The sequence below is a fragment of the Lygodium microphyllum genome, chromosome 8 (genome assembly GCF_053477565.2).
Source record: "Lygodium microphyllum isolate KBCC chromosome 8, Lygodium_microphyllum_v1.1.10, whole genome shotgun sequence".
In the NCBI taxonomy this organism is placed as follows: Eukaryota; Viridiplantae; Streptophyta; class Polypodiopsida; order Schizaeales; family Lygodiaceae; genus Lygodium; species Lygodium microphyllum.
Window position 1 is genome coordinate 128,574,294 of NC_141142.1, and position 21,143 is coordinate 128,595,436.

A 21,143-nucleotide genomic window follows, 5' to 3' on the forward strand; every position below is an offset into this window, starting at 1 on the left:
CATCCGTGATGTTGTGCTCCGCCCACTACCTGCTACATGACGGCGCCCAGTCCATGTTCTCCTGCATCAGCATGTGTCTGCCAATCCTACATGTGTACTCCATGAACCTCAGTGGCTTCTTAGTGACCGCAGTGGCCGACCATAGCCACTCTCCTGTATCCCACTCCAGCTCATCAAGTGGTCTGCCCTCCCAAATCCAGAGGCGCCACTCCCGGAGCTTCTCCCAAAAAACATAGGGGTCTAGTCGCCATGTCTTCCCCTAAAGGCCCACAACCCGAATCCTCCTCCATGAAAAGACATCTATCCCCTCATCCTGCTGCCCTCTATCAAGGGCCAGTCGCCCCCCCTCCTGAACAGTGAAGAAAGTCCCATGTGGGGCACCGCCCACTCCACCTGCCACCTGTAAGGGGATACTTGTCGTTGAAAACTTAGCGGCCCATACATCCTCGAGCTCTACCGGCTCTCGTACCGGGGGCCAAGCCACTCCTGAGATATTGCTTCGTCAACCTCCCTTCTCCTCAACTCGACTCCTCTCTGGCAACCAAATGCCCGGTGCAACGCCTCCTCATCCACCAACCTGTACACCTCCCACAAGGTCCTAACGGTGCGAGCCAGGCCGGCCTCCAAACCAGTCCACTAGATGTGGGGGCGCTCGCCGATCTGTACCCCCTTCTGAACTCTGACCTAGGGGTTCCAAACCACCGACTAACAGTCTATCTCCTCTTGGCAACCTGGGGGGCTCTGAATTAGGGCCTTACAAAGGCCCTACCGCCACACACGAAGTAAGCTACGTAGGAAGGGGGATCTAGGGGGCGTGATCTGGGCCGTCGTAAAGATCCATCTCAAGGACGGTCTACGATCCCCGCCAAGCCTTGGTCTGCACCCCTGGAGACCCTCTTGTAGTAGGACCTTCCAGATCTGCCCTCCTGGTGTGAGACCGCGGACTACAAGCTTGCCCAAAAAAGCCATACTCTGATACTCTGAGTCAATGATCCCAAGCCCTCCCTTTGACCAATGCCGAATGATGGTCGCCGATGCCACCTTGGCCCGAGAGTCCCTGGAACCGTCCGACCCAGTCCAAAGAAAATTTCGCACTAGGCGGCGAAGCTGAGCAACACAGGATGATGAGAAGCACCAACATGAGGCAATGTACCAAGCCATTGCTAGGAGGACCTGGTTGATCAGCAAGGCTCGGCCCGCTAGGGAGAGGCGAGCAGTACTCCAATAGGTCAGCTTCCTCCGAATAGAGTCGAGAATTGGGAGAAACTGCTGGACAGGGGTGATGTCGAGTCCCACCTAGAACCCTAGGTAGCGGACGGTCTGCCCTCTGCACACCCATCTAAATCCCAAGTGGACGCCCCACTCCGTACTAGGGTTCGAGTCATAAGGAAACCAACCAATTTCCGCCAGTTGATTTTCGCTCCTGCTACAGTACAGAACACCTTGAGAGCTAGTCTCACTCTCTCCAGTATCAACTCATCGTCCTCTATGTAAAGTGTTGTATCATCTGCATACTTTGAGTCTAACAGCTCCCTCTCCTCTCTCACTGGAAGTTGAAGGCCGCGTAACCCACTCACACGTAATCTGAGGAAGTGAGACATTGCCTCTACAAAGAGTAGGAACAGATACGGGGCTGGGCAGCCTTGCCATACCAATCTCTCCAGCCGAAACTCCTCCCCTCTCCTGCCACCTATAAGAACCTTGCTGATAGCCGATCTGTAGAGTGCAGAGACCCCATGGATCCATGCCTGGGGGAAAACCAACCTCTCCATGGTGCCCTCCAAGAAATCCGGTCCACCCTGTCATAGGCTTTCTCAAATTCCTTTAGTACAGCCAATCCCTTACCACTGTGTTGGGCCCACTCTGTCACCTCAAAGAAGGTAAAGACATTGTCTAGGATGCTCCTATCCTGGACAAAGCCTGTCTGTGTGTCATGAATGATGTCTAGAAGCATGGGGCGGAGTCGCCTACAAATCATCTTTGCCAGTGCCTTATAGGCAACTGGCAACACGGTGATCGGTCTCCACTAGGATAGCTCCAACCGGTCTCCCCCTTTGGGGAGGATAGCATCCGACCTGACCTGAAAATCTCCTGGAAAGACAGCAGTAAGGGGTCTTTCACTACCTCCCAAAAGGTGGTGAAGAAGACCTTACAGAGGCCATCCTCTCCCAGGCATTTCTGCCCATCCTGTGTGTGAAAAGCCTCCTCTAATTCCTTCTCTGTGAAGAGGGCTAGGAGGGAGCGTCCCATCTCCTCTGTGACGGGACAGGATGTGATCCCAGACCTGCTGTCTGCAACACTGTCCTTTGGCTAAGGTTGTCTCCCGCTCGAAAAGGCGTCTATAGTAGTCGGTGGCAATCTCCATCACCTTGTCTAGTCTAGAGCACCAAGAAACCGCCCCACCAGTCAAGGTAAAGATGTACCCGCTAGTAGACTTGCAAGTATCCAGGTCACATGCCATGTCTACCTCACAATACCCTTGCAGATCTAATGTGCCCTTGCCATAGCAAATACATTTTCTGTGTGTGCCCCTAAGGTACCGTAAGATACATTTCAATGCTTCCCAATGTGCTTTGCCAGGATTTGACATGAACCTGCTTACAACTCCCACTCCATAAGCAATGTGAGGTCTAGTGGCAACCATAGCATGCATGAGTGAACCACAAGCTGAAGCATAAGGAACACCCTTCATAGTACTAGCTGCCTTATCATCTTTTGGGGAATTTGCTTTGCTAAGCTTAAGATAAGGTGGAAAAGGTACACCAAGAGGCTTAGCATTAGCCATAGAAGAACAATCAAGTACTTTACTGATATACTTTTCTTGTGGGAGAAATAAGAGTTGTTGCTCTCTATCTCGTGTTATACGCATGCCCAAAATATGTTCAGTTGCACCCAAATCCTTAATGGAAAAGGCTGAATTTAGATATCTTTTTAATGCATTAATCTGGCTTTTATGCTTACCAGCAATAAGCATACCATCCACATAAAGCACAAGTATAATAAGGCTTCCATCATCAGCCTTCTTAATATATAAGTAGTGATCTGTACTACTCCTTTTAAATCCATGTGAGAGCATGAAGGCATCAAAATTTTTATACCATTGTCTAGGAACTTGTTTCAAACCATACAAGCTTGTCTTAAGCTTACATACCAAATGCTCCTTTCCTTGTATAACAAAGGCTTCGGGCTGTTTCATGTACAACTCTTCTTCCAGATCACCATGCAGAAATGTGGTTCTAATATCCATCTGATCAAGTTCAAGATCCATAGATGCTACAATGGCAAATAACACTCGAAGAGTGATCATTTTGACAACAGGAGAAAACACTTCGTGATAATCAATGCTCTCCTTTTGTATATAGCCCTTAGCCACAAGTTTGGCTTTGTATTTGGGTTTGCCATCCACACATTTGATTTTATAGACCCATTTGTTAGGAATGACTTTCCTATCCTTGGCCAATGTAACCAAATCCCAAGTATCATTTTGATACAATGACTTCATTTCTTCCTGCATAGCTAGCTCCCACTTTTTCCTTAATTCACATGATAAGGCCTCTTTATACGTAAGAGGCTCACCTTCATCTATGAGCAAAATGCAGTCCAAAGAAGGATCAAATCTTTGTATAGGTCTTCCGATACATGTAGACCTTCTTACCCAATGATTTGTGTTATTAGGTAATGGATCCACATCCAAGGGAATGTCAATGACCTCATTGTTTGGCTGCTGCTGAACTGCATGTTTCGGGTTCCTACATGCAGCCCACAATGTTAGTGAGGGCACCATATCAGGTTGATGATGATGGTAGCACTAGAGATAGAGGAAGATGATGGAGTTGAAGTTTGTAGCTACCAAGGAAGAAGGAAAATGATTTGCCAAGTGAGTGGAAAAGGCTATAAATAGCCAAATATCTCCAAAACTAGCCAATCAGCATTTAACGTTGGTAAATACTAAAAATGCTAGACTAGAAAAACCTCGAAAAAAATGGACAATGTCCGGCAGTTGAGGCAGATTGATATATGTAGAAATTGCCCAGGAAATGCACACAAAGTCCTGATTGGAGGAGAAAATGCATTGAAAGGAAATAAAATGATTGCTCTAGAATGAGTTACCTTCTCTGTCAAAACAAGTGAGAGATAGGTCAGAGCTCCTAAAGTCCTCGTCTGACTTAGGTTGAGGCTCATAGATCAAGGCATGACAATCATGACTGCTAACATCTCCTCTCAAATCCTAGATGTGGCGGAAGACCAAGGGAGAAAAGGATCTCAAGGTGGCAAGAGGAATGCCAATGTCGATGAAGTTTGTTGATGAAGAAGCTCCTCACTCATGATGCTAGAAAACCCCCTTTGAAACACTAGGGACCAAGGAATGCACAACTGCATCAATGAAATCATCCCCCTTTGGAAGGGATGGAGGGTATGAGGGAACCACCGAAGAAGAGGGTGGGGGATGGGAAGGAACCTATGGAAAAGATGGCGCATAAGTAGGAACAAGTGTAGCAATAGACAACTACCTCAAAGGACCTTGCATAAGAGAAGGGGCATGGAGTCTATAAAGCCCGCTCTCTTGCCAACCTATTGTGATAATAGCTTGTGTAGAAGAATCCTCAATACAAATGGCTTGCTTAGTAAAGACAACCCCGGTACCAAGCCTAGTAAGGCCATAAATTGAGAGGAGTGAAAAGCCCAAGTCGGAACATAAAGTGCGTGTGAAAGGGAGCTCGACACATGGTCAAGAAACAAAGACAAAGTGTCAATACCACTAATAGGCACTAATACAATGTCACCAATAGTGATTGAACCTTTAGAAGGGCATAGATCTAGCAACAAATTACCTCTTGGAGTCATATGACTAGAAGCTTCACTATCAACAAGCCAAGGTCTCTTAGAAGACAAGGCAACCTTTGAAGAAGGCTCCTCCAAGTCAATAATATGAAGGAACACTGACTCATTGATAACCATTGGAGTAGAGACAGAAGGCTTGGATGTGTTAGCTCCATCCTTCGCTCTTGGACGAAGGTGAGGGTACTTATAAGATTTCTCCTTTGGATGTCTTCTTTCTACAACATGGGCATTTAGGCTTCTCTGAGTCGGAGTTAGTAGAACCTGAAGAACTCTCGTCTTCTAGCCTTGGACTTACCTTGCTTTTTCTTCCCCCTTCTGAACTTGTAACAAAAGCTTTGGTGGAGGTGGATCCACTGGCTACCCCCCACTCGTCATGCTTCGAAACAAGCTGGGCAAGCTCCTCCCATAGAGGCTTCTTACAAGTTCTCGATATAAGAACCTTGCCTGCTGAGGCCCCTAGATGGCTGTCTTCTACACCAAATTGCTGTTCTCTAATAAAAAAAATGGACTAGTAGCTCTCTCTCTCCCCCAAGCTGTAAACTAATTGAATGGCTGAGACCCAGCCCCCAAAACGTTTTCTTAGTTTGCATGGGCATTTTTGCCAAGTGGCAGTCTTCTAAACCCATGTTTCAACATTATTCGACCATTTAATTAATTTTCAAAATTAAATAATCCTAAAAATGAATTTCAGCCCTTCTAACCCTACCCAAAATTAAATGTGTCAATCCATAATTAAATTGGCTAGACCATTTGCAACCTGAAGTGGTCTTCAACCTTTGTTGACCCTTTAGAATATCATTAATTAATTAATTAATGCTAGTCCCTAATGTCACCACCAACACTTATTGGTCAAATAATTGTTCTAGGGTCAAAACTGACACCAACTAACCCCCAAAGCTCAGCTGGCATAACCTACTACAGCTTTTTCCTTTGACACCCACTGCATCCTCGGGGTCGTTGCATCCTCGGGGTTGTTGGTCTATTACCATGAAATACTTGGCATGCGCATCTCATGTGCTAAACAACCTTGCATATTTGATAAATAACTTAATCAAATGTTATCGGCAAGATTAAAGCACCTCAAAATTTCACGTCCTCCTGTGACACTCTCTCTAGCTCATTACCTCTGGCTTGGTCCTTGAGTCACACGAGTTTGAGGTTTAATATTTTTTATAGTGTGTTTGCTACATGAGCACTGCATTTCAGTAGACATTCACTTTAGTATTCTTTGTGTTCATTGTCTCTGAGTTACTCTACCCTAATTGTGTTCCACTAGTTTGTGCTTTGTTGTATGATTGGTTTTTGTTTTTGGTGTTTAGAGCATTTCTTTATGGGAGGCTACTTGGGAGTCGGTATATTCATTGAAGATTTGCTTTCCTCACTTTATTCTTGAGGATATTGCTAAGGATAGTAATCATTCATAAGGGTGGAAGTGTTATGTGCCTGGACATCTGGATGGGTGCTAGTAGCAGTGGTCATAGTGGTTATGAGGTGACTTAGTGGGAATGCACTAAGAGTACCTTGGGTTTAGGGCAGTGGAGTCCTATAAATAGGACTCAAGGCCCTATTGTGCACATTGACTTTGTGATCACCACTCCTGGACTCTTGGCTTATTGGCCGACACATTTGTACATTGGGATGGTGTGGGTTGGTGGTATGGGATGCCAACCCTTGGGATGTGGTTGTGACCCGGAGTGCTACTAGCTCCAAGGCTCCGTTTGGCTCTATGGCTGGGAGGTGAGTTTGATGTCCAATCCTTATGTTGAGTTTTGCTTGTGTTGTGTCTTGTGTGCAAGTTGGATCCTAGGGGGACTTGAGGAGCAGCGTCTTCATCACAGGTAGATAGTCAATTCAAGGATACAAGGATATTCCATGAATCATGGGAGCTTTTGTTTGCTGGAGCTTAGCTGGAGGAGCAGCAGTTCGAGGAGTGAGAGTGACAGGGGGAGAGAGAGAGAGTGAAAAGTACGATTAGATTTGAGTGTACTAACAATGTGTTGGTACACAAAGAAGAAAATGTATTTATACTTAGGGTACGTAAGGGTGCATTCACACGTGCAACTAAAAAATGTACGTGTACTATACATGGAGGTGATAAAGGGCCTTTATCCCAACAACCTTCCACTTAAAGATCTGAAGTGAACCTCTAACCAACTCCCACTAGTCGTATGCAATGCTCATGTTGAGCTTTGCTGAGACTTTTAGTGAGAATATCTGCAGTATCCTCTGTTTTGATCTTGGCCAATGTGATTAGACTATCTTTCAGAATTTGTCTAATAAAGTGATATCACACATCTATATACTTTGTATGTGAATGATACATGACATTCTTAGCGAGATACACATCATGTTTTTAGATACAATGACGAGTGTGTACCTTTAGGTTTTTAGATAGATATATATGTGTAAGTACAAGTGCTAAGGGTGCGTTCACACCCAATCACATTTAAAGGCACGAGGCCTTTATTCCCAACAACCTCCCACCTAAAGGCAATGTGCCTTAAGAGGAGAAAAAAGAATCAGCTAAGTCTAGGTATGTACAAAGCTGAAATACATATATCTATCCAACTCCCATCATCTGTCGGCAATGAGCAAACTGCTCTGCTGGAAGACCCTTCGTGAGAAGGTTTGTAGGGTTATCATCTATATGCACTTTGACAAGCTCAATGCTTTTGCTGTCAAGTACATCTCTAATGAAGTGGTACTTCACCTGTATGTGCTTTTTCTTTGCATGAAAGACAGGATTCCGTGCTAGCATGATAGCACTTTGACTATCACAATGGAAAACGGGTAACTCTGTGATGCCAAGCTCTCCGACTAGACGTGAAAGCCATAAAGCCTCCTTGCATGCCTCAGTGGCAGCCACATACTTTGCCTCTGTTGTAGACAATGCAACACACTTTTGTAGCTTGGAGATCCAAGAGACTGCTCCTCCTGTGAAAGTAAACATATACCCAGAAGTGGACATCCTGCAGTCCGCATGACCAGCATAGTCTTCATCCGTAAAGCCAACAACAGATGCCTTCTGCTTTCCAAAGCAGATGCACAACTCCTTTGTGCCTTTGAGGTATCTCATAATACCTTTCACTGCATCCGAATGCTTCTTGCCAGGGGTTGCCATGTATCTGCTAACCACTCCCACTGCAAAGGCAATGTCAGAACGTGTAGCAACCATAGCATACATCAAACTGCCAACAGCTGAAGCATATGGTAGCTTGGCCATTTCAGCCTTCTCATGATGAGATGTAGGGTTGTCCTCTGCACTAAGTTTCACATATGGAGGCAATGGAACCCCAATTGTTCCCTCCCCCCCCATATTGAAACACTGCAAAACTTTGGAGTTATACTCCTGGTGAGATAGATAGAGTAAGCCTTTCGATCTATCTCTGAGTATTCGCATGACAAGAATGCGATTTGCATCACTAAGATCCTTCATGTCAAAGTTGCCATGAAGACTTTGCTTCAATGAATCCAAGGTATGAGTATCCCTGCTAGCAATCAGCATGTCATCAACATACAAAACCAAGATAATCAGGCTGCCATCTGCTACCTTCTTGGTGTACAAGCAGTGATCCACTTGACTTCTATGAAAGCCTCGGGACTGCATGAATGTATCAAACGTATGATACCATTCTCTTGGTGCTTGTTTCAGCCCATACAAACTCCATTTGAGTTTACATACCATTTTTTCTTTCCCTTGTTCAACAAACCCTTCAAGCTACTGCATATATATGTCTTCATGAAGATTACCATGTAAAAACACAATTTTTACATCCATCTGTATGAGCTCCATATCCTCAACTGCAACCAAGCCCAAAATGGTTCTCAATGTAGTCATCTTGACTACAGGAGAGAAAATCTCATCAAAGTCAATTCCATGGTCCTGCTTGTACCCTTTTGCAACCAATCTTGCTTTGTACTTTGGTGTGGAACCAGAAGTGTCCTTCATCTTGTTAACCCATTTGCATGGAAGGGTTTTCTGCCCTTTAGGCAACTGCACCAAGTCCCAAGTGCCATTTTTTTCAAGAGATTCCATCTCTGACAGCATGGCTTTATACCATTTTTTGCTATCGTGTCTGTGCATTGCTTCCTTGAAGCAAGACGGTTCACCACAGTCTGTCAACATGACATAAACAACCACATTAATTGTACCAGGAACAAACCTGTCAAGTTGTCTAGTAGCCCTAGACGATTTCCTAACCCAATGGTCATTGTTTGCTGGTTGTTCCTGCAAATTTCCATTTTCAGCATACTGTCCTCGCATTTCAGCCCGCAAATCAACATTAACAGCTTGCTGTCCTGGCTGTTCCTGCACATGTAATGGCTCATCTTCATGGGCAATAGCTGGCTGATCATTTCCAGCATCATTTCGTGCATTTACAGGTTCATTTACAGCAGGTATTTGCTGCTGTACAACGGGCACATTTTGCTGTCCAAAAGGTATTTCTTCCCGGAATACAACCCTACAGACCTCCTCAGTCTTTTCGGGTTGTTTGTGCATGCGATCTTCCTGGAAGATAACTTCATTGCTGCGTACTTCTTTCCTTTTCTCGGGATCCCACAATTTATATCCCATTTCACCCTCGTCACCATATCCTAGGAAAATGCATTTACAAGACTTTGGCTCAAGTTTGCTGCGTTTTTCTTTACAAATGTGCACAAAAGCATCGCAGCCAAACACTTTTAGATGAGCATATGAAGGTGGCTTGCCCGACCACGCTTTTTGGGGAACTTCCCCTCCCCCAAAGACCTATTTGGTGACCGATTAATCAAGTGAACGGCTGTCATAATAGCCTCTGCCCAAAAACCATGGGGTAATGCAGCATGAGACAACATCGTATGGACCTTATCTTGTATGTTCTGATTCATATGCTGTGCAACTCCATTTTGGGGCAGATTATGAGGGGCAGTGAGCTCCCTCTTTATCCCTTTGCTGTTACAAAATGCTTGAAAGGCCTTGGACACATATTCCCCACCATTGTCAAAGCGAAGACAATGAAGTTTCTTATCTGTGTGATTTTCAGCCAATGCCAAGCATTTTTTAAACTTATCAAGCATTTCATCCTTGCTACGAATAGGGTAAACCCATACTTTCCGTGTAGCATCATCGACAAAGGTGACAAAATATTTATTTCCCCCTAAAGATAATCCTGGCATTTGACATACATCCGAACGTACTAACTCTAGAGGAGAAAATTTCAATGAAAGAGACTTTTTATGTGACGTCTGTGCATGTTTGCCATGAATGCAATGATCACAATGCTCAAAATCAACATAACGAAGACAAGGCAAGTAACACAAATGAGAAAGCACTTTCATTCCTATTTGACTCATGTGTTTAAACTGGGCATGCCACAAAGAAACGCTTGGCTGCTCGGTCACGGCAACAAGATGGTCACGCACACTAGATACATGAAGTGAATACAAAGTATCACTCTTGCAACCTGTGGCAATAACCCTAGATCCCTTACAGATCTTCCATTTTCCATCACCAAAGGTGGTATGAAAACCATCATGATCTAGCTGCCCTGTGCTAATCAAGCTCTTCTTGAGCTGAGGTACATGCCGTACATGTTGAAGTGTAAAGACAGAGCCATACTGAAACTGTAACTGCACACTGCCAATACCTGCAATCTCACATGCATAGTTGTACCCAAGAGGGACAACACCATGTCAACCCCCTGTATAGGCGGAAAACCACTCACGATGAGGGGTGACATGAAAGGAAGCACCTGAATCAAGAATTGAGGTATGCATGTCATCATCTGTATCTGTAAGTAAAGCACGTGCACGAAAGTGTGAAGAGACAAAGAGTACGTCACTCCCATTGTTACTGTTATGAGTGACTACATTCACCTCTTCAATTTTTACACTGCTCTTCTTAGGCTGACTATCTTACTTCTATTTCTTGCTATCATCTTTCTTATTGCCTTTTCCTTTCTCTTTCTTCCATTTGTAGCAGTCACGTTTAAAGTGACTCTTCTTGCCACAATGATGGCATTCAACATCTTTGCCACGTGATTTACTGTGTCCCTTGCCATCATATTTGCCCTTTTGCTGTGATCTGCCCCTAGTATGCAAAGCACTGGAAGACTTACTGGATGCATTGTTCTGCCGATTCATCTCTTCCATAAATAGAGCGCTCTCTACATCAGCATACAAAAGGATCACATTAGAATTGCTCATAGCAGTCCTGAATGTATCCCAACTCTCTGGTAGAGTACAAAGCAAGAAAGTAGCCTTAAATTCCTCATCAATCATGAATGAATTTCAAGGCAACTAGCTGGCTGAAAATGGAGTTAAACTCACTCAAGTGAGTTGACATTGCTGTACCTTTTTTCATACGCAAATCCATAAGCTTTTTCAGCCAATACACTTTACTTGCAGCACTCTTCTGTGCATACAGTTCTTCCAGTCTAGTCCATATAGCATATTTAGAATCCAAACCTTCAATGTTGAAGAGCAAGGCATTAGAAATCGATAGCTCTATGGTTGAGAGTGCAAGCTCATTCAACTCATCCCGATCGTCCTGATCCATGCCCGTAGGGTTTGCCCCTTTGGTTTTGATCGGCTTTGCCTACTCTTTTTGTAACAGGATATTGTAGCACTGCTTTTGCCACATTGCAAAATTATGTGCACCTTCAAGCTTCTTTATGTGCATCAGATTACTACTGTCATTGCTTGCAGCCATGATTTTCAGCCCAAATGTGACAAAAAAACCAGCAAATGCAGGCCCGAACTGTCACCCAAGTGACCAAGGTACAAACATGTACCAATCAGCAATAAATGACCATGCAGAAGTACAGATTTCAGATTTGTAATTAAATTTTCAGAAGCACCAAACCATGTGCTACAGCATTATCCAACTGATTACAGCTGTTCCAAGGGCATGGGCATCACATTACATGAGAAATCCCAAAATTTCAGCTGCAATTTCTGTTGTATATGTACCCATGGGCATAAAATTTGACACAAATGGTTAAAAGCCCGAAAATTTTATGCTCAAAGCGTCAAACACACATTTGCATTTCCTTTGTCATGCATCGGACAGTCCAATTTTGCCAAAATAAAGCAATTTCAGCAAAAACCCCAAATTTTACCAAGTGTTGATGTCCAAATTGTGTGGAATTCAACCTGCATGTACATAAAATGACCAAATGCTGCACAAATTTAGCCCAAACTGCGAAAGCCCCAAATTGTACGGGGTCCAATGTGCCTCAATGTCGAGAAATTGGGTTAATTTCAGCCCAATTTGCGCATGCACATCCAAAGCCCCAAATTTCAGGGACAAAATGTCACAAATTCCTGCAATCTTTGAGATAGATATCACTAGATATCACTGTTGCACTTGCACGCACCAAATCTAGACAAATCCTCAAATTAATTTCAGTGAAATTGAGAGAATTTCACTAAAATGTGAAAAGCCCCTAAATTCCCAGGCAAATGTGCACTGACTTTGCAATTTCTGAGTGAGATTGTCCAATTCTGTGTTAAGAACCAAAAGATTGGTTCCATAAATCGGTTGAAAAATTCCTAACAATTGCTAATTATTTTAATTTCTTATTACTTGAAATTTGAAACCAATTGGGAATATATTTGAATAAAAAAAAATTAATTAACGAATTCAAACTTATATACTTAATTGTTATTCATTCGTTAATTTATGCGTGTTTTTATATCTATATGTACGTGCATGTATATTCATGCACGTACATGTAAATATAAAATTAATAATAAGTAACTAATTAATTTCAGTGAAATTGAGAGAATTTCACTAAAATGTGAAAAGCCCCTAAATTCCCAGGCAAATGTGCACTGACTTTGCAATTTCTGAGTGAGATTGTCCAATTCTGTGTTGAGATCCCCAAATTTGGGAAAAACCCCAAATTTCTGGGCCAATTTTGCACAGATCTGAGACTTTGTGCTTGCGCGCGCGAAACCCTGTCAAGAAAGGGGTAGAATCTGAAATTTTCTTAAAGAAAAAAAGAAAAAATTAGGAATGTGACGGGGGGTCCTTGACCTTCTACTCCGTTTGTGTGACGGGATGACCTGTCGCCCGTCGCGTTACGCCTGCTGTTGCCGTGCAGCTGTCGCCCGTCGTGTTACGCCTGCAATTGCCATGGTCCACGCTGGACCTCTGACCAGCTGCAGCCCGTCACGTTTGCTACTGCCCGTTCTGTCCAACTAGTGACTATCGCTTGTCACTTGTTACGTAGCTCGACTGTCTATTCGTCTCCTCGCCACGTGTCGCCTGCTTCTCAATAGTCCACAAGACTGTTACACGAGACTCTGCGTGTCGTCTGCACCTCTCAACAGTCTACAAGACTTTTACACCTATTGATCTAGCCCTCAACAGCTTGAGTGAGCCATTGGCTTTGATACCAGTTTGTAGGGACCGATTGAGCACGACGATCGAGACAAACTGTTCTACGCGCAGTGAGAGACAGAGAGAGTGCGAGAGCGAGCAGAGTAGACAGTGAGCACGTTTTTAGGTACATATAGATATATATGTGTAAGTAAAACTACTAAGGGTGCATTCACACCCAAGCACATTTAAAGGCATGAGACCTTTATTCCCAACACCTTTAAGAACAATATGCCTTGCATACGGTCTTTCCAAAGGTCAAAGCCATGACCATCAAACCGTTTGATTTCCATCAAGCTCTTGATATCTAAATTGGAAGAAGTTGCAGCCATTTTTATCACGAACACAAGAGTTGTTGGGTATTTGACTCACGCCTCACTTACGCCTACGCTCATATGGGAGTGTCGGTGATCAGTAGGACACTGGGGCACTTTTTACTCTCGGTAGGAGAGGTTTTTTCCCCCAGACTTATAGTCTTATTTTCGTATGTGCTTATGTGCTTATATTACACACTTATGGGCACTTACCGTGTTTGGGTGTGAACACCCCCTACAACCTTAAGGTTTAAGGGTTGTACTTTGTACTTTCATTCCACACTCTTTCAGTCTATTCGTTTTGGGTGTCGTGCTTCACTCTGTCTCTCTCACTCTCACACTGTCTACTACACTCTCAGTTGCACCTCGATCCTCTCACCCCCTCACATTTGGTATCAGAGCTCAGCTCTGAGCTCAGCTCTGAGCTCAGCTCCTGTCTGCAGTGTGCAGTCCCGGCCGCACCTGAGCCACCTGTACCAGCACCCTGTACCTGCGTGCTGTTGCTGCACCTTCAGGCGCTGCCACCTCTGCCCAGCGTGTCCTCTGCCCTGCGTCTGCCCAGTGTGCCCCTGCGCCTGTCAGTCTGCCTGCGCAGCCTCCCTGCGCTGAGCTAGCCTGCGCCGTCAACTCCAGCCGCCAGTGCGCCACCTGTACCTGTGCGCGCCCTGCCCAGCGCGCCACCTGTCAGCTGGAGGCGCCGCCAACTCTGCACAGCGCGCCATCTGTCTGCGTGCGCCAGTCCTGGCTGCGCGCCACTGGCCTGCATGAGCCACCTGTCCGTGTGACGCCGCCTCCTGTACCTGCAGCAGCCCGCCATCAGGTTTGCCAGCCTGTTCCTGTGCGCAGACGTTGCCTTGGGATCTGTGCATGTCGTCAGTCAGCTGCAATCATTCTGTAGAGGTAACATTTTGCATTTTTTATTTCAAACATAGGAGTTCGTGCAGCAGCAGGATCAGTTTTCTGCATTGGGACACGTGCTTGTGTCTGTGACAGAGACACATTAAATGCACATTTTGGGGTATTTGTGACAGAAATTTTGGGGATTTTGATATTACAGTGTTGCTGAGCACTATTTGCACCTTGGGAAGCGTGCATTAAAGACAGTTCTTGACAGAGTACACCCTTGCACATTAATTGCAGAAGTGTGCTTGCTGCAATTTCTGAAAATTTGCAGATTTCCAGCCCTTACTGATTTGACATTGCTCATTTGTCTTTGGAAATTTGTCATCATGGCAAATCAGGGAGGTGATGTATTTACCTATGTATCCAAGGAAGACAGATTGGATGGAAACAATTATTCGCTATGGTCATTCATGATGAAGAATGTATTAGTGGCTAAGAATTTATGGGATTATGTCAGTGGAGAGGAAACTAGACCGGGAGTTGTAGCTCCTGGTACTCCTCCTCCTCAAGGGGCACGTGGACAACGAGGACCTCAGCCCGCTCCACCTCAGCCACTTCCTCCAAGAACTGCAGCTCAAAAAGCTTGGGATACACGAGATGCACAGGCTTTGTCGCTGATTGCTTTGGCATTTCAGCGGTCCATCATCCCTCACATTCGTTCAGTATCTTCTTCACGAGATGCATGGCTGACTTTGGAGCATATGCTTGCAGGAAAGAATGAGACTCGAATCTCTTTCTTGAAGAAAGAGTTAGAGACTTTGAAGATGAATGAGGGTGATTCTATGCAGGATCACTTGAATAAGATTCAGGACTTGCGCGAGCAGCTCATGAATGTAGATGAGTACTTTTCGGATGCACAGTTGATATCCACTACCTTGAATTCCTTACCTCCTTCATACTTGTCTTTTCATACTGCATTGAACCTCACCATGAGGATTGCCGAGCACCCACTCACTTTTATTCAGCTGGTTAGTTTGCTTCTAGAGGAGGAGCAAACAAGGAAAAATAGTGGTGTGGATGCTATAGTCTCTGAGCAGGCTTTTGTGGCAAAACAGAAAGGCAAAAACAGCAAGGTGAAAAATGCTCCACAGAGTTCTGGTACTTCTGGCACATCACAGAATCAGACACAAGGGGGGACACAAGCTAAAAAGAGAAAATGTCATTATTGTAAGAAGCTAGGCCAGTATATCACTGAGTGCAGGAAGCGCATTGCCAAAGAGAAGAAGGAGTCAGGAATGTCTGTTTCTACTACTCCTTCCACTGCTAGTGAGTCCGCGTCCTTTGTTGTGGACAGGGACTATTGTTTTTACACTTGCAGTTATGACATCTCTTGGGCTGATAGAGCACTTAGCTCTACAGAAGATGCTGACACTTGGTTCTTTGACAGTGGTGCTTCTAGGCATATTACATCTCACAGAGATTTGTTTGCTTCAGTGAGTGCATCTTCCGTTGGGAAATCTGTATAGTGTGCCAATAATGCATCATACCCTGTTCTTGGTATTGGGGAGATTCAGCTCACAGCCATTGATGGCTCTATTCTCCACCTATAGGATGCTTTTTTGTGCCTGGAATCAAGAAGAATTTGCTATCTATTTCCTCCTTGGCACGTTGTGGTTTGCAGGACACATTTGATGATGACCGTTGCATGGTTAGAGATAAAGAATGCATGACTTTGGTCTTGACAGGATCTTTGTGTCATGGTTTATATGCGTTGGATGCTCTTTCAGTAGATCAGTCGGCATACTTGACATCCACTCTTACTCCTGCTATGATACAGGCGGAGTTATGGCATGCTCGTTTGGGGCATGTAAACTTTGGCAGTTTGATGCTTTTGCAGCGTACTCAGATGCTGGATGGCTTACCTCTCTTGGAGAGACCTCCTGAGCACTTATGCGAGGGATGCATTTTGGGGAAAATGCATCGTTTCTCATTTCCCCGTGATGTTGCTTTCAGAGCAACAACCAGATTGCAGTTGGTGCATTCAGATGTTTGTGGGCCTATGCAAACAATGTCATTGGGCGGTTGTTATTATTTTGTGACATTCATTGATGACTTTACACGTTTTTGCTGGGTCTACTGTTTGAAAAAGAAATCAGAAGTGTGTGATGTATTTTTGGCTTTCAGTGCACTTGTTGAAAATCAATCTGGATGTAAAATTAAGACTCTCTGTTCGGACCGAGGGGGGGAATACATGTCCTCTATGCTGAATTCTTTTTTGAAGCAGAAAGGCATAGTCCATCAGTACACTACTGCCTATACTCCACAGCAGAATGGGGTAGTAGAGAGGAAGAATCGGTCACTCATGGAGATGGCGAGATGTATGCTGAAGGCAAAGAGCTTGCCTCATAGTTTTTGGATGGAAACAGTCATGTGTGCTTGCCATATTTTGAACAGATGCCCTACCAAAGCCTTGAAGACCATCACACCTTTTGAGGCTTGGAACAGCCGTAAACCTTCTGTTGGCCACTTCCGTACCTTTGGGTGTCTTGCCTATGCCCATATTCCACAGGTACTTAGAAAAAAGTTGGACAACAAGGCTGTTAAGTGCATTTTCATGGGATATAGTAGTGAGAGCAAAGGCTACAGACTCTATGATCCCGTTACAAAGAAGGTTTTTGTCAGCAGGGATGTTGTTTTTGATGAAAAATCAGAATTATCCCTGGCTGGTTTGGACACATATCAGGCTGCCCGTGATGTTTTTGAAGGGCTGCTGCCCATTAGTTTTGGTGATTCAGCTGGAGCTTCAAAAAATGAACCTAATGTTCAGCCAGCTGCTCCTATGGAAAGTGCAGAAATTCAGCCATTGGCTGATCGGAATATTCAGCATAATGCTGAAATTGAAATTCAGCAAGAGCTTGCACACAGTCAGGAAGCTAGACAATTACCTAGATGGTATTTGCAGACTATGCAAGATAGTCCTTTGGATGCACCCATGGCTGGTCGTACTAGAAGGCAAACTCGTTTGCATGATTCAGCACATACCATGGAGTTTGTTATGGCAGCAAGTACTTTTGATAATGAAGAGCCTGAATGTTTTGAGGATGCACAACACAGTGTGCATTGAATGGCAGCAATGCAAGCTGAATTAGATTCTATCACTAAGAATCAAACTTGGGATTTGGTGTCCTTGCCATTTGGGAAGAAAGCCATTGGAACGAAATGGGTCTACAAATTGAAAAGAAAAGCAGATGGATCCATTGATAAATACAAGGCACGACTGGTAGCTAAAGGCTACGCACAGAAAAAGGGCATTGATTATGAGGAGACATTTGCTTCTACTTCCTGTATGACAACCATCAGGTCTATGATTGCTTTGGCTGCACATTATGGTTGGACAGTGCATCAGCTGGATATCAAGACTGCATTTTTACATTGGGAACTTCAGGAGGAAGTTTAAGTACAGCAGCCCATTGGTTTTGCAGTTGAAGGCTCAGAACATTTGGTTTGCAAGCTCAAAAAGGGAGTATATGGTTTGAAACAAGCTCCTAGAGCTTGGTATGAAAAAATAGATGCTTTCTTGCTTGGTCAAGGGTTTTTCAACAGCTCATCTGAGTCTACCCTTTACGTATGTAAAGAAGGGGGATCTATGCTGATTATATGTCTTTATGTTGATGACCTTTTGCTCACTGGAACACATGCTGATCAGATTTCAGCATTCAAACAAAATTTGCAGCAAACTTTTGACATGTCTGACTTGGGAATTTTGCATTACTAGTTGGGCATCCAGTTCATACATGATGCTCGAGGTATTGGGCAGCTTCTTGAGAAGTTTGGCTTACAGGATTGCAAGTCAGTTTGTACCCCCATGGAACCTGGACTGAAACTGTCATTACATGATGACAGTGATTTGTTTGATATACATACATATGCTCATGCAGTTGGATGTCTTATCTACCTATGCAACACTAGGCCGGACATACAGTTTGCAGTTTTAGCTTTGAGCAGGTATATGCATCAGCCACGTATGTCACATTGGCAAGCTGTCAAGCGTGTTTTTCGTTACTTGCAGGGTACTAGATCTCTTGGGTTGCTTTATGCCAAGGGGGGACCAGTGCAGTTATATGCTGACAGTGATTCTGATTGGGCTAGTGATTATGATACACGTCACTCCACTAGTGGCAATTGTTTCTTTCTTGGCTCTTCTTGCATTTTTTGGCTTAGCGAGAAACAATCCACTGTTGCCACATCATCATGTGAAGCTGAATACAAGGCAGCTTTCACTACCACAATTGAATGTGTATGGCTTAGACGCTTGCTAGCTGATCTGGATGTATCTGTTACGGAGCCTACTCCTTTGTTCACTGACAGTCAGAGTGCCATTGCAGTGGCACGGAACCCCGTGTTTCATGCCCGCACGAAACACATTGAGATCCATTATCACTTTGTCAGAGAGAGGCTACATGCAGGTGATATCAGCCTTGTCTATTATCCTACCACCAGTAATGTGGCAGACATCTTCACCAAAGCTCTTCCTCGTGACAAATTTGAAGCATTTCGCGATGCTTTAAATTTGATATCCTTTGGTGGCGGATGATCCTTGTACTCTTGATCACTCTTCAATCTAGGGGGGTTTGTTGGGTATTTGACTCATGCCTCACTTACGCCTACGCTCATATGGGAGTGTCGGTGATCAGTAGGACACTGGGGCACTTTTTACTCTCGGTAGGATAGGTTTTTTCCCCTAGACTTATAGTCTTATTTTCGTATGTGCTTATGTGCTTATATTACACACTTATGGGCACTTACCGTGTTTGGGTGTGAACACCCCCTTCAACCCTAAGGTTTAAGGGTTGTACTTTGTACTTTCATTCCACACTCTTTCAGTCTATTCGTTTTGGGTGTCGTGCTTCACTCTGTCTCTCTCACTCTCACACTGTCTACTGCACTCTCAGCTGCAGCTCGATCCTCTCACCCCCTCACAAGAGTAAATGCCCTTGATTACAGAAGTACAAGCTGAACCAGCAAATACACTGCTGTTCCTTTTCAAAAAATAATAAATCTCTGCTGTTTGAATATGAACCAGCCACCACACGGGCAAAAACTGCAGAAATTTACCAAATTCTGCACAAAGCCCCAAAATTTCAGGTCCAATAGTGCATAAATGTCAGCCAATCTGACCTAGCTGAGCAAAATTTTACAAATGCATTGAAAAGCCCCAATTTTCCGCGGTCCAATGTCAGGAATTTTACTTGAAAGAGTGAAATTCTGATAAATTTGGCAAAAATCCCCAATTTGATTGAGGTCAACATGCACAATGTCTGCAATTTCTGACACGAATGTCATTGCCGGGCATAGATGGGATTAAATCTGGGAAAAGCCCCAAAATTTTGGGCTCAAATTTGCACAAGTCCGAGACCTGTGCTTCCACACACGAACTCTTGTCAGAGGATGGGAATGAAAGAATTTTGGAAATTTCTGTTAAAAAGAAAATGTGATTTTTGTTTAAAGAAATGGGGAAAGGGGTCCGTTGACCCGCCGTCTGAGTTCGTTGCCGATCACATGTCATGTCACCTTGCACCCGGCTACGGCGGTCACACTTGCTCGTTGGCGCACGTGCTGGTCGCAGGTCCATCATGCCTGCCACTGCCTTGTCGCCCGCTGCAGCCAAGTCATGCCACATGCCTGCTGCCACACGCTCAGTCGCCTGCATGCTACACGCCTGCTGGTCACTGTGAGCAGTCTTTTGCTCGGCTAACGGAACTTGACGACTAGTGCTAATTGTGAGCAGTTTTCAATGACAAGTGACTGTCGGCTTGTACCTTCAACTCTGATACCAGTTGTTGGAGGTCAGCTGGAGGAGTGAGCAGCAGTTTGAGGAGTGAGAGTGGCAGGGAGAGAGAGAGAGAGTGAAAAGTACGATTAGATCTGAGTGTACCAACAATGTGTTGGTACACAAGGAATAAAATGTATTTATGCTTGGGGCACGTAAGGGTGCATTCACATGTACAACTAAAAAATGTACGTGTACTATACATGAAGGTGAAAAAGGGCCTTTATCCCAACACAGTTTCCATATCACAGGCTGCAGGGCAATAGATTTGTATCATACCCACTTCGGACTTTTATAGACAATGCGGACTGTGACACAAGATAGGAAACTATTATGAGCATCAGAGCTTGGTACAATCTGGACAGTGAGATCCAGTCATGGTATAGAGCTGTAGATGTTTTTATTACCCTGAATTATTTATGGTCTGGACAGAGATGATTCAGGCTCCCAAAGGGAAATGGGAGACTTGGAGTGCATGAGGGGGAGAGAGGATTTTCTTGTTATGGGGACTCTGGCAGTTGCTTCCACCTTGGATCACATGGTTTGGCATTATGGGCCACTTGATTTTTGTGCTTGTACTAGACTTTCTCCCTTAATATCAGCTTGGGAGAAGTGGAGTTCCCTGTTTTGACTATCTACTTTCTCCTTTCCAGGGATATAGTTTTACTATAGTTTTTGTGGAGTTTTTTCAGAGAAAATTTCTTCCTTAAAATCTACACAAGTTCTGTCTTTCCTCCCATACATGCCAAATCTAGGTGAGAAATTGTCATAAAATGTTGAACTTATATTATTTTATGCTAGCATTTAACCTTGCAAATAACAGTTCAGATTGTCACATTACAGAGTCTACAAAAGTCAAAAGTTGTCTGTTGTGTTATGTTCAAATCACAATTTTGCAAGAACTGTTCAACCTTAAATCCATGTTGTAAATGATGTTCCTATTGTATTC

General features: G+C 44.2%; 1 protein-coding gene across 2 annotated transcripts in view; it reads left to right on the forward strand.

The window, feature by feature from the left end:
• Positions 1 to 21,143, forward strand: part of LOC148032847 (6-phosphofructo-2-kinase/fructose-2,6-bisphosphatase-like) — a 184,566-nt gene that overhangs the window by 46,574 nt on the left and 116,849 nt on the right. The window lies entirely within an intron of this gene.